The sequence below is a fragment of the Lissotriton helveticus genome, chromosome 7, assembly GCF_964261635.1.
Source record: "Lissotriton helveticus chromosome 7, aLisHel1.1, whole genome shotgun sequence".
In the NCBI taxonomy this organism is placed as follows: domain Eukaryota; kingdom Metazoa; phylum Chordata; class Amphibia; order Caudata; family Salamandridae; genus Lissotriton; species Lissotriton helveticus.
The window spans coordinates 83,997,861-84,011,602 of record NC_136068.1 but is presented as its reverse complement, the minus strand read 5'-3'; the positions used below and the strand labels follow the sequence as shown (position 1 = coordinate 84,011,602).

General features: G+C 42.9%; 1 protein-coding gene across 4 annotated transcripts in view; it reads left to right on the top strand.

Annotated features, from left to right (window-relative positions):
- Positions 1-13,742, top strand: part of LOC144768137 (uncharacterized) — a 166,000-nt gene that overhangs the window by 121,949 nt on the left and 30,309 nt on the right. Inside the window, exon 4 of one of the 4 annotated variants that reach the window (XM_078651570.1) lies at positions 3,930-4,109. The exons of the other annotated variants lie outside the window; for them this stretch is intronic. The gene's annotated coding sequence lies outside the window, so the exon portion shown is untranslated. The remainder of the gene's footprint in view (positions 1-3,929; positions 4,110-13,742) is intronic. 4 annotated transcript variants of the gene reach the window in all.

Genomic DNA, 13,742 nt, shown 5'->3' with positions numbered 1-13,742 from the left:
CTTAGAATGTTATTTTGTCATGTATTTTAGCTGTGAAATAGATACAATAATTTACTGTATCTATGGGTCTTGGTCATTGTTCCTGTACCCTCTCTACAACGCATTATTTATGTATTTATTTATTTGTACAGTTTTATAGAGCGCTAACTAGACCCGGAGGTATCAGAGCCTTAGGATGTTATTTTGAAATGTATTTTGGCTGTGTTGTAGATGCTATAATTTACTGTAATTTTGGGTCTTGGTCAGCAGCAGCAACACGGTCCATCAAAGCTTCAGCAGTGATCTCAATGTTTGGTCCTAGCCAGGATTAAAAAGTCAACCCTCAGCTTTTTAGTTTTAGGCGCAACAAGAGCGTCCACACAGGTCCAGGTCGAATAATGTTCAACAAGCTGGAAGGAAGCTCCATCTTATCTGTCCTCATGCATCATTCAGATTTAAAGGGTTCCCCTAATCATGATGAGGCAGGACTTCCCTCATATTGGAGTCTGGGAAGGCAATCTCATTGAACAAATGAGAAAATAGATTTTTCCAGCAGGCTGTTGTCACCGGAAACTGTATTGCATCCAGACAGTCAAGGAAACGAAAAGCAGAGGGAAAATAAATGGGATTTAAAGTTACTGTGTACAGCAGTCATCCTCCAGCCAAAATAAATGTTGGCCAAAAGCAACAGTGCATTAATAGAGTTCGAAAAGAATTTAACATGCACATAGATTCTAATGAGTGCGATAAGTGTAGTAAAAATTATGTACATTACATTGTGAAAACTCTAAATACACAAGAAATAAACGAACACCGGTTATCTTTTACATGCTCTAAGCCTCAGGGATCACTCGCACTGAGTGGCTAAGAAGTATCTCTCTCTGGTGTAGCTATTGTATCCCAAAACAATAAATTACTGCGGAATTTAGCAATAAAATTCCCAACAGTAATGAAAACCAAAATACATCATACTAAACTATTAACACAATAATTCTAAAAAAATAAAATGTGTTACTTAAAATTATTATTTTTATTAACTAATTATTTTTTAATTTAGATTTACATATTTAAAATTAATTTTGTGATTAGCCTTTAATACATTCTGTCATTTTAAAATAATCAAATCAATAGAAATTGTGTTGGTCCTAAAATGATTGATTTAAGATGCATACACCAATTGTAAAAAGCCAGTATAATTTTTGTAAACTTTTATTTATCTAAATAAAAATAGAAATAAATATCTTCACAAAAATATATACACATAAGACATATAACTAAAATAATGTAGTGTGAATTGACGTCCTTTTTCCTTATATGTTCATAAGGAAACGTCTGGGACATATACCTTGATGAACATAATCTGTTTCAGACAGTCCTAAGCACGTCAGAAATTCTAGGTTCTGATAAGATTTAGGATCTAGGGACTGCCACTTGTCAGGAGAGGTTCTTCGCCCAGATTATTGCCCGAGATTCTGCCAGAGACGGTCTCACATGCTGCCAACGCACTTCACACTTTGCAGATGATGCATCTCGCCTGAAGACTGAAGATGATAAAGCCAAGTCCCAGAGGAAGATCGCCTAACTGCTACCACATTGAGTGTTTGCCCTTCGTAGGGAACACTGTCTTCACGCCTCCACTGACTCCAGCCTTTGCTGTCAACAATGTCTCTTCTCCAAAGTGGCCAAGCTGGGACAATGACAGACTATGGGCCCGATTCACAGAACTAATTTAAGACAAAATCCTAAACTTACTACCATTTTGGTATTCACAGAAGGCACTTACTCATTTTGGTATTCACAGAAGGCACTTACTTATTTCGGAATTCACAGAAGTTAGGAAACCTAACTTTAGGACTCCTAAATGCCTTGTGTGAATACCGAAAGTCTTAAAGTTAGAATTTGTCTCAGTTTAGGAGTAGTAAAGTTAGGAGTCCTTTAACTTTAAGACATTTGATATTCACAGAAGGCTTTTAGGAGTCCTAAAGTTAGGAGTCCTAACTTTACTACTCATAAACTGAGAAAAATCCTAACTTTAAGACTTTCAGTATTCACAGAAGGCTTTTAAGAGTCCTAACTTTGCTACTCCTAAACTGAGAAAAATCCTAACTTTAAGACTTTCGGTATTCACAGAAGGTATTTATGAGTCCTAAAGTTAGGACTCCTAACTTCTGTGAATACCAAAATGAGTAAATGCCTTCTGTGAATACCAAAATGATAGTAAGTTTAGGATTTTGTCTTAAGTTAGTTTTGTGAATCTGGCCCTATTTGCAGTACCACTCCATGATGGACACCCATTGCTGGGTTTAGTTTTGTTAGTGCAAGCAAATGCCCGTTGTATTAAGACTATAGCATGTTTTCTTGTTTTTGCTTATATTCTTTTAATTTATCTCACATATGTTGTTGAATTTGTATGTGTTTTATTGTTGTGTCAGAGGGTGAATGCAAGAGTGAGTCAGCAGATGGATGAATAGATGCACGAATGCAAAGAGAGTGGCAGAGTGCATGTATGATGAATTACTGAGTGCATAAACCCATCAATGACACAAAAGGCACTTTCCCTTATAAGCTAGGCATACTGGCAATGCCAATGCTTGTTTTGATATACAATAAACTCATTATGTTCTTGTTCTTTTGTTGGTGCGTTATCACACATATGTAAATGAACGATTTTGATATGAAGGTTTTTGTCCCCCAGTAATGTAATGAATTTAAATAGACTGAGACATATTAACTTAGGAGTGATTGTATCCAGCCTAACTAGTACTAATTCCTCCCTTGAGAACAATGGGTCATATTTAGCACCACATTAAAGGTTTATGTGGAAACCCCAAGCCAACCCTTATAGACCAGAGATGAAGAGAGAGAGTCGAAATCAACTGCTACATAGAGTAGAGATGAGTGGCGGCTCTGCCCGGCAAGCAGAACCCCTCTCAGCACCTACTTTGTCAATGTTTCATTGTTTAACTGTAATGATGTTGCTGTAGTCCAGCAACTCCATTGACTTGCCAGCAAGGTTACTCAAAGAGGACAAAACGGCCTGAGATGATCCCTTTCTTTCATGAAAGGTCCCCCACTCTCCCCCCTCCATTATCAATTACCATTCAGATTTGTCCCCATGCGGAGATATCTTGCTCCTTGGGCCCCAAGGATGTGAAATACCCTAACTGTTGCTGATTGACACTATTAACCCTCAACTGCTTCCCTCAACTGCTTTCCTCTCACTGAACTGGATAACATGCCTTCAGTGCCAGCCTCTTAACAGGAAGGTTTACAGTCGCTGCAGGCATGGCTCGTAGGTGGAGAGGTGGGGGGGACGCGCTGGATTAATTTAATAATACATTTTTCTTTACTTACCTTCTTGCCGGCCGGGTTCCGTGTCTTCTTTGCTCCTGCTCTCCTTCCTGCGGCAGGAACAGGAGGCAGAAGCAGGCAGGCAGGCTCCCTCCCCTAAGCCAATCACAACGCTGAAAGCAGCATTGTGATTGGTCAGGAGGCTGCCCAGCCAGGAGCTTAAGGGGAGGCCATGTTCTCCATGCAGGCTGCTTGGAGAACGTCGGAGTGTGCATGACTGGTTTGGGCGGCCCCAGGGTGCTGACCAAACAGTCTTTGCTCACTTGGGAGTGGGCAGGCACACCACTCCTCGCCTGCCCTGCTCGCAGAGCAGCCCTGCCCACCCATCCAGCCACCCACCCGCAGCCAAACATAAAATGGTAGTAACTGAAAGTTTTTACCATTTTATGTTTCTGCTTCTCGCACTGCAGGAAAGCAGTGGGGCGACGCTCCGCCGTCCAACTGGAGGAGCCGCCCCTGAAGGTTTGATCCCTGTTGTGACATCGGCCGCTGCTGATTGGCAGGGTGACTGTGCTTAATCTTGCGTGCCTGACACTTGCCTTAATTTTCCTCAGTGAATGTTTTCACCGTTTTGATACATTGTCACGGTCTCTTTTCAGGGATGTGGAATTCCTATAGCCCAACGCCGAGGACATATTGTTTGGGGTCAAGGGCAACTAGTTTTCATGTGTATTTTGTCCTTGGGACAAGCAGGCCCAACCCCTTGCAGCACAAAGGCTTTGGCTGCCAGTTTGCAGTACTACATTATGGATCAGGGAAGGGCACTGTCTAGAGTTAAGGTAATATTTTGGTCCGTATGTTAATGCTGTTTAAACTTGTATTTATGGTTCATTAATGCAAAGCCTTCATTATTAGGGTGAGCGCTATAAGTATAGGTTGTAAGCTCTAACTGCACTACTGACAGTGGTTCCAGTTTAAAAATGTGCACACAAAGTTTAGCAATATGAGGCTATGTATAATGCTCCCAGAATGCTCTCTGATTTGATGCAAATATTTGCAAAAGCTTGAAAGCAAGATTGATGATTCTTTGCTTTCAAAATAAAATGTTCATAAAAAAATGAAAGCAGGAAAAAAAAAACATTTCACTAAACTACTGTAAAATTTCAGGTACCATTTCTTTGCAAAACCAATTAGTTACATGTGTTGATGCATGCTAGTATTTCCCAAAAATATTCATAAAGGAAAATCAATGTAACCAGTTTCAATAAGGTTATGGAAACAAAAGTTAACAAACATTGGCAAAGCCAGTGGATCTGAAATTGGTGGTCAGCTTTTTAGATTTGTCAATGTGTGACTTGTTTTGGCATGGGTTTTGTAAAACCTTATTGCTATTGGAGCGGTTGGGCTCTCACCATTATAACAAACATTGTCAAAAGCAAAAATTGTTTTGGTCTCAAAAAGCACACACTGCAACAGTAGATAGCTGGCACTGAACAAAACAACTTTGTGTGCAGATATGCTCCTTGTAAAAGAGCAGAATGCTGCCAGCCTATACGGAGAGAGAGAGAGACTGAATTTTAATAAACACAAAAGGTCATGGTCAACGCCAGACCAAATTAGGGGACCAATTATTAAAGAAAGTCTCAAAAGTGCACCCATGGTATATGTCCTAGCATTAAGTGCAGCTATACGGATTTTGTGACTTCCCAAAATTTAACAGAAGTAGGACAAGAAATAGTACTCCTAGAAAATATTTGTGAACTGCATTTTATCATGAGCAAATTTGCATGTGTAGATTTGCTCATGCGAAAACCTGCTAGTTCACTTTCCTTCCAACTTCTTTTTTCCCAACTTTGGAAAAAGGTTTACGTCTTCCATTGTCAGGAGTCAATTTCCAACATTTCTCAGTATGGGAAAAGCTTAGAGAGGCGTTGTTGAAAACCATTAAAACATGCAAGTTAGTAGGTTTTCACAGACTCAAGAGGGCATTCTAACCCAGGAACTATTGCTTACCACTACCTTTATCCCCAGTATGTAGATCTGTGGAAACGTGGCAACATAAGGGGATTGCAAGTATTCAAACAGTACTATGGTAGGAGCCCTGGAATAATTAGGGGGCTATAACGGAGCTCTTATATAATGAGATTATTGCCATAATTTGCCGCCACACTACATGGCACCAAAGGGACACATGGATTTTGTTACGGGACAAGTAGATTTATGAAGCAACCTGCCCCTTGGACAAGTAGATATTTTATTAAATTCCACACCCCTGCTTTTCATTATACTGGTTTCATCATTCTGGGTTTCTGCTGCTGCCTTTATTGGAAATAAAGGCTAAGCCTGGGCGGTCCGGATTCAAAGCTCTGTGATCTGCTTTATGAATGCCGGCCCCTAAATAATGTACTTGCCAATTATCTGTGCTGTAGCCTAAAGTCAAGCTGTTTAAAACTCACAAGGCTTTTTACACATCGGGAGAGACTCATGTATCTAATTATGTATCAACACATATTGGCACGCCAAATGTCTCCATATTTGGTACATGTTCTGTTTACCGTCTGTGGAATAATCCAAGTCTCTTCAGTATATAATAAAGGGCCCTTCCACTGTTTTACCACTTTCTGCACTTTGCATGTGTATATGTCCCGCACACCAATTTGATTCAAATTCACGAGTTTGTCGTTTTTTAGGGGAATTAACATGGATACAAGGTGGAACTGATTAACCAAGTAGAAGGGGTTACGGGTGAGTTTAAAAAGACCGTTTCACGTGGGAGGGTGAAATAGATGACATTTCTGGAAGACGCAGTGTTCGCGTTTGTATTAGAAAGATTTAAGGTACGAAAGGGCTCTCCACCAATTTTACGATAAAATCAACGTGATACATTGATGCTTGATTTTTTCGGGGCAACATGTTAGATCAATCCACCACGGGACGGTTTCTTGAATATTTTTAGCGGGAAAACGTTGTTTATGGGGACTCAGAGAACAACAGACAATTGATGATGGCTATGTTCAAAATCTATATATCTATGTAACGGTACCTTTTTGGATTTTTAACTTTACAGATATGTACCCCTGACGAAGGGCAATAATGTGCCCGAAATGCATTGGGTTAAGCATTTTGTATTCAAATATGGAACTGAGACTCCAACATGCTGTTTTTAAGGCGATTGAGCATGGTACACGCATTTGAAAATTAGATATATAACGGGTTTCACCATATACACAACTGAGAAATAAAATGAGAATCTTGTGAAGAAATTTGGCGTGAACTTGATAAAATTGATGTTTATCATCACCACATGGTGGGAGCATCCTGGGACTGGTATTATGAATATCAGCAGCCTCTTGTTTCATAATTATATTGCTACATATTCAAATAATTTTCTTTCCTTCTACATTTATGCATGCAAGCTCAATAAGCTTCCACAATATTACTAAAAACCCAGCATGAAAACTGACTTTGACTTAAAACTTCAGATTGTTGACTCTCCTTTTTATTTCAAATTACTTTCCACATCCCAGCCTCTTTCTCTGAGCACAGCCTACTCTAAGTCACGCGCATATTTGCTTTAATTCCTATTATTGCATCTCTACAAATTTCTCACACCTCATTCCAAATGTAGGAAACCCACCTCTCTATATAGTGCACGACAATTGGGTACACTGTGCAGAGAGGTCGAAGAGACCCCTATTGGTTTACAGAGGCAAAAGTAGATAATACTATTGCTCTATGTTGTGGTACTCTGCGTGAGCAGTTAGGCTTCTCAGAGGGTAGTGTTAAGCGTTTGTTGTACACACCAAGACAATAAATGATAAACACACTAAAGAAATGAAGTGGAGACCAAATTAGAAGAAGAATTCTTCTTTTTAGAGCAACACGTAGACCAAGAACTTCGGGTACATAGTAAATACTTTTTGCAGTACGAGATAATCACAGTCAATGCAATATCTACAGTTGTGTGCAATTACACACAATAAATTTCCTAGGTAAGGAAAAAGGCATTTGGAAAAAGCAATGCTGTACAGTTATTGTTGTGGTTTCCCTTTTGGAAATCAGAAGATTCGGGCCCAAGGTCTAAAGTGGCAAGGACAAGTTTGCAGGAGCTTCCCGGATTTCTTGAGAATCAAGGCAAAAGAGGTCTCTGTAGCTTGGGCTACAAATACAAGGGCAAAAGCAAAGCAAAGAGGGACTTTCAGGCAAGTCCAGGGGCTCTCAAGGGGGAGTAGGTGTCGCAAGGGCTCGGAGTACCTGGGAGCCCAGCTGGATTGAAGATGCCCTGGCCAGTTGGGCTAGGTGCAGTGAAGATATGCACCTGGGCAACGGCGTGCAAAGAAGCTCCTCACAGTCATGGGCTGGCACCTTGGAGCGGTAATTCCTGAGCTGCTGGGCTGCTGCAGAGGTGGATCGCTGGGGTCCTGATGTCCCTCATCGGGTTTTGGCTTGCAGTAGAGTCGAGTCCTCCGGGATTCGGCTTTGTAGGTTTTTGCTGCAGGGGTCCGGTATCCTTGGTATTTATGCCTTTCAGATACTTGGTGCAGAGGCCGAGCTGACCCTCCGGGGCAAGTGTTCCTTTCGCTGGTACTTGGAGACCTCATCGGGCTGGGGAACTTGATGACTCCCGGCTAGACTTTGCTGTTTTTTGTGCCTGCGGCTGCAGGAATATAGTGCTTCTATCTAAAGGGAGTTCTGTGTTGATTTGTGAAGTGCAGATGACCCTCTGGGGTTTGTGGAGGCCTCACAGTGGCGAGACAAGCTGGTGGATGGGAATTGTTGAGTTCTATTGCTGCAGGCAGGAGTTTGCATCCAGAGTCCACCACGAGGGCTGCAGTTCTCGGTCCAACAGCGTTTCTTCATTCGTCTACTTTTTCTGTCTGTGGAATTTAAGTTCAGGATCTGCCACCAAAATACTAAATTTAGGAGCAATAACAAGGGAACCAATGGACCGCTTCCTGGGGTGTCTACACTCTATTATTCCCACCTCTTGTGGGGGAGATAAAGCCCTATTCCTGACCGGAGAAGTCCCACCATCTTCAAGATGGTGGGCACTGAAAAATGTTTCACCTCTCCTCTAGCACCTAAGGGGTGGAGTTAGCAGAGGGGGCCACACCTCCTATTCTTTCTTCATTTTCCCACCAATAGGGGTTAGGCCATGAGTAGGGTGCTGCTCTTATAATAAGGAGAGGCTGGGGTCGCTTTTTAAATGCAGCAAAGCCTTTGAAGCTTCCCTCCACAGATGGCTTTTCCTGACTTGGGAAGGTATGAACACCTCCACTCAGGACAGGCTTTGTTCTTCACCTCTGAGCACGCCTGCTCACACCCATAGGTCAGAACTCTGACTGGTGGTGACAGGCTGGCTTAGAACAGTCAGTGACCACACTAAGTGTTGGTAGGTTTCAGGGAACCCTTCTAAGGGGGTCCTCTGTGTCAAAGTTTGACTAAATCTGACACTGGAACCAGTGCAGGTTTATTAAGACGAGATGTTTGGTACCAAACATCCCATAATACAGTGAAGCAAACATGGAGCTGGGGAACACATAATGATGGGTGTCGAATATATGATTTTTCCACGAAGACAAGTTCCACGCATGGCATTACCACGCGAACTTTAGTTCGCATGTGTCTTCACCACGCAGCATTTGACAACGCATGTTTTTACTCCGCAAAATGAACGTTACGAAACATCTCACGTCTCATTTAAATTTACATAACGATGCTGATAGGCTACATGCAGTACGAAGGAAAAGATCGATGTTTTAAACAATTAAAAACAACAGATTCCCTTACATTTTATTTTTATTTTTTTCATAATGCGCTTAAATAATACCTTAATTAATAAAGTTTAGATTCTTATCTGACCCATGTACGTCTTTCCCCATCAGCCCTTTCTTCCACCGACCACGGAAACAAGCGTCAAAACACGTCTATCAAAACTGTGAAAGGACTTCAATTATGACGTACACGTCTCCTTGTTGGTGAGGCTATTTCCTTGTTCGTTTTTTAAGTTTTCTTATTTATTTATTGTTATCCGCTTGGTTTTTTTTGGGGGGGGAGACCCCCCCAACCCCCCCTAGCCCCCCCCCCAACTCCCCCTAGCCCCCCCAGCCCCCCCCCCCCAAGCCCACGCAGATCGTACAGGCAGAACGACACGAAGGAATACCACTCGCGTGGTAAAGACGGACGTTGAAAGCATACGCGTGGAAAAGACCTTTTCGTGGTGAGTGACGCGTGGTAAACGTTATGCGGGGTAATTCCTTCGTAGTAAATGATGTTTCCCATGGGTGTCCAGTATTTGTACTCTCTATGGCTTTCCTGTTCACTTACAATATCCAAGAATCAACATGGATATTGCAGAGACATATTGGCATAAGCAGATTTGTCTTCACAGGAGATATAGTCCACCCTGCCGTAGGGCTCAAAGGGCTTCCAGAGGGGTGTCTTAGCTATATCCCATGTAATGTCTGTGGGCATGGCTCACAGGAATGTATGCCATGTCCACACTTTGGTTTTGTCTGCACCAAGGGATACAGCCTATGATGGCTGGGTGCATGGCCTTTGTGAGTAGACCCTAGGGTGTCGCAATTTGCTCTGCTACCCTTGGGTTCCCTCTTCAGTGCCAGTTCCCTAGATACCAGGGGTACCATTTACTAGGGACTTACAAGGGATACTGAAGTTGTGCCAATTGGGAAACAAAGGGTACAGTTGAGGGAAAGAGCTTCTGCCACAGGGGAGCTGGTTGGCGGGGACCCTGTGCACTTCCAGTCGAAATTACATAATTTCCCAGGCAAAACGTGGGGGCTAACCATGTCCAAAAGAGGCAATTTCCTACACCGAAGATCACAACCTCTCCTTTGGGTCATACCACTACAACCTAACAATAACTAATCTGCTGTAGCTCATGTATTAATACCACCAGACTTGTGCAGGAATTCACATAACCCCCCTTCCTCTAAAGATCACACCATAGTCCTAATAATTTAATCTACCACGTAGAAAGTTGTGAAAATTGCATAGCATGCTTTCCTTAAGAGTGCAAGACTAATCACAGTGACCAACAGTGACCCAAAAACTAGCGTTGGGCCACAGAGCAGCGTGCAGCCTAATGTAAATCACTATCATACATCTCCAGGAGTAGTACTTGCTACATAAATGCAATTATAATACAATATCTAACACTTAGCAGTTGGACAGTCAGTTGTAGTTTATAAAGACAGTATTAAAATTTCAAACACTCTCATGCCCACATAGGACAAAACTGCTATGGTCATGTCCATCACCCAGTGTACCAGTCCACAGTAGTAAATCACCCATCACAAACTGAACAGGAATGGAATAACTGAAGAGATCTGTCACATATTGCTAGCCAATAGAGGACTTTAATTTAGTTCACTATTGACAGTCCCAACTAGATACATGCTATCTCACTATGGCAATTGGATATGGGATGATAGTAAAATGGTTTGTCCCAGCAGATCTCCGACTCATGTCTTTCTGCAACCTTTGGCTACTCAGGGCCATGAACTTTAAACAAAATATATCAGAATAGAGAACCCAGTGCAGTTACAAGCTAAGTGCCAAATTCAAGTCTGATTTGTACAGGTGAAGTGTATTTCGGCAGCCCAAAGATGACCCTATTTGCTGTTGTTACTGTGACATCGAGTGTTTTCCCATCCTTGCCTTTCTGAGCCTCGCTACTGTAGGTGATTGTTGGCAGAAGTTTTGCCCGAACCACCTCGATGAGTGGCAGGATCGATGGGCCATTTAATTTAGAGTTTAATGTTTTTAGGGAGATTGCAAGTGCTAGACCGTTGTGCCTTATACTGTTCTTCTGTGCCACAAAGCGGCCGCCTGTATCCAGCTTCAGGCCTAGATATTTGTATTCAGTTGTGTCCTCTATTCTGGTCTCTCATCAGAACCAGGCAGCAGTTTGACCCCTTTTTTTTCCTGTCATTGTTCTCGTTTTACCAAAGTTAATCATCAGATCATTAGCTTGGGAGAAATCCCGCGTTGTGTTTAAGAGATGTTGTAGTCATACTTTTGTTTTGCTGATCAGGACTATGTCATCTGCATAGAGGAGACAGGGTAGTGAGATATCTCCTAATTTCGGGACATGTGAATTGCAGCTGGTTAGCAGCGGGACTATGAGGATTATAAATATCATAAAGGACCTAATAATAAAAATAATAATATTGCCATTTATAGAGCGCCTGGTTACACTAAAACAGTGTGTCCCCGCTGCAGAGCTTCTCAAAGCTGCCAACTTACTGAAATACACAAACTTCTTACACTTCCTCATCCATCACACTGTTATGATATGTTAATATATTTGTATAGCGCACAGCTGTCCCAGCAAAGCGGCGTCCCAGTGCTGAAGCAGAAACATAGAGGCTGGAAGTCAGAAAAAAGCACTGGGGCTGCATCCCATTAGACGATAACCGCACTTCGATGATCCTCACCCACAACATGGAAACACTTCCCACATAGGATCAAATCAAAGATAATACCTTTCCAACCATACACCCTAAATAATGTAGCAGGCTATCCATGTAGGCAAGTACTTCCACACCTCACGTAGGGGCAGTAAGCGCTATATAAAGTTGCAAAACAACAAAATACAATACTGTCAAGACTCACAATCTGGCAGTTCATGATTTATACATCTGTATACTAGTTATTACATGAGTCTTGTAGGAAAGTGCTCCTTTGGCTTAGTTACCCCCCACTTTAACTTGCCTCTGATGCATCTTTGACTAAATGTGTACTGGGTTACTATTAACCAGGTTCCCAGTGCCTGTGTTTTTTCCCAACACTGTACCTTTGTTGCCACACTTGGCACACATATAAGTCCCTTGTAAAGGGTACCAGGTACAAGGTACCAGTGGTATCAAGGGCCTTGTGGACAGAGAGGGTCTCTAAGGCCTGCAGCATGCATTCTGCCACCCTAGGAGACGCCCCACTAAACACATGCATACTGCCACTGCAGACTCCGTGTTTTGATGTAGATAAAATTGAAGAGTCGACCTGGTACACATCCCTGTGTGCCAGGCCTACCAGCACTGCAAGATGCATAGGCTAGTCACTCCTACAGCAGGCCTTACAGCCTTAAGGCAGGGTGCACTGTACCTCATGTGACGTGTAAGAATGTAGGATCTGCTTTAATGCCACCTCCACTGTTTTGCCTGGTGTCAGTGTGTTTTGACTTTAGTTTGCTGGAATTTTACTAATCAGAACCCCAGCATCTGTGCTCCCTCATTCAAAGTGGCTTTGGTAAGTACTTTTGTACCCCCACAATTGGACAGGTGTACCTTTATAAGTCTTTAGTATATAGTACTAAGGCACCCAGGGCATAAGTACACCAGGGATCTCCCAAGGGATGCAGAATGCATTGTCCCACCCATGGGAGCCCACTTCAACTCTGCCATTGCAGCATATATGAGTTGCTTCTTGCACTTCTCACAACAGATATGTTTCCATATATCAGAGGTCACTGCACTTAAAACCTATAAGTCACCCCTATGGTAGGTCCTTCACACCTGTGGGCTAAGTGCTTGGTTATAAGTGTGAGTGTCTCATGGAATGAGCAGAACACCCCTACAAACCCCTGAGTCTATTCTCCAGGCTTTGTAAGTGTGTTCAGCTATTTTAAGACAAATAGTGGACATCAGTTCATTATGAGATGTCTAACAATATAATGGCTACGCTAAACCTGGTTATGTTTGGTATAAAAAATGTTGGAATCATACCTCAGCACCGAGTCCAGGCTTGGAGGTCTGATCCTATGTACTCGGGGGGTCCCCCCAGTTGCAGCCTTTCAGGGTCTGCTAGCTAGCTAGTGCTGCTGCCGACCACATCCACGATTCTGCCGTCTTGCTACTGCGCTCGAGCAGGGGAAAGTAATAATAATAATAATAATCCACATTTGTAAAGCGCACAATCACCCGTAAGGGTCTCTAGGCGCTGGGGGCCGTCGGGAAGATTAAGCAAGCTATTGCCCAGAGTCACATGGTGCTGGGCTAATCTGCCGCCGGTGCTGGGGATCGAACCGTGATCCCCAGATTCCGGAGTCAGTCACCCTGGCCGCGGCGCCACGCCTCTCCCCAAGTAGAACAATAGGTTTCCTATCACAGGGTGGTGCGACCACCTCCTATACAGGACTTAGTGTATTGGGCTGGAGTGCAGTGCCAACAGACTGCATTGAAGGGTACATTTGGTGCTGTCCTTGCATACTCCAGTTTAAGCAAGCTCAGGAACCCTTGGTTCCCGCTCTGGCATGAAACTGGACAAAGAATAGGGGAGTGTCCTCCCCTCTGTCCAGGCCCTCCTCTGGGAGGGACCCCAAAGTCATTCCAACCCTCTTGCGGCAGTATTTAAGGGCTCCCCTGTGGGTGGGTTCTCAGATTTATCATGGAACAAGACTTACCTCTGAAACCAAGACACTCTCCAACCGTCTGAACTATTGGACTTTGTTG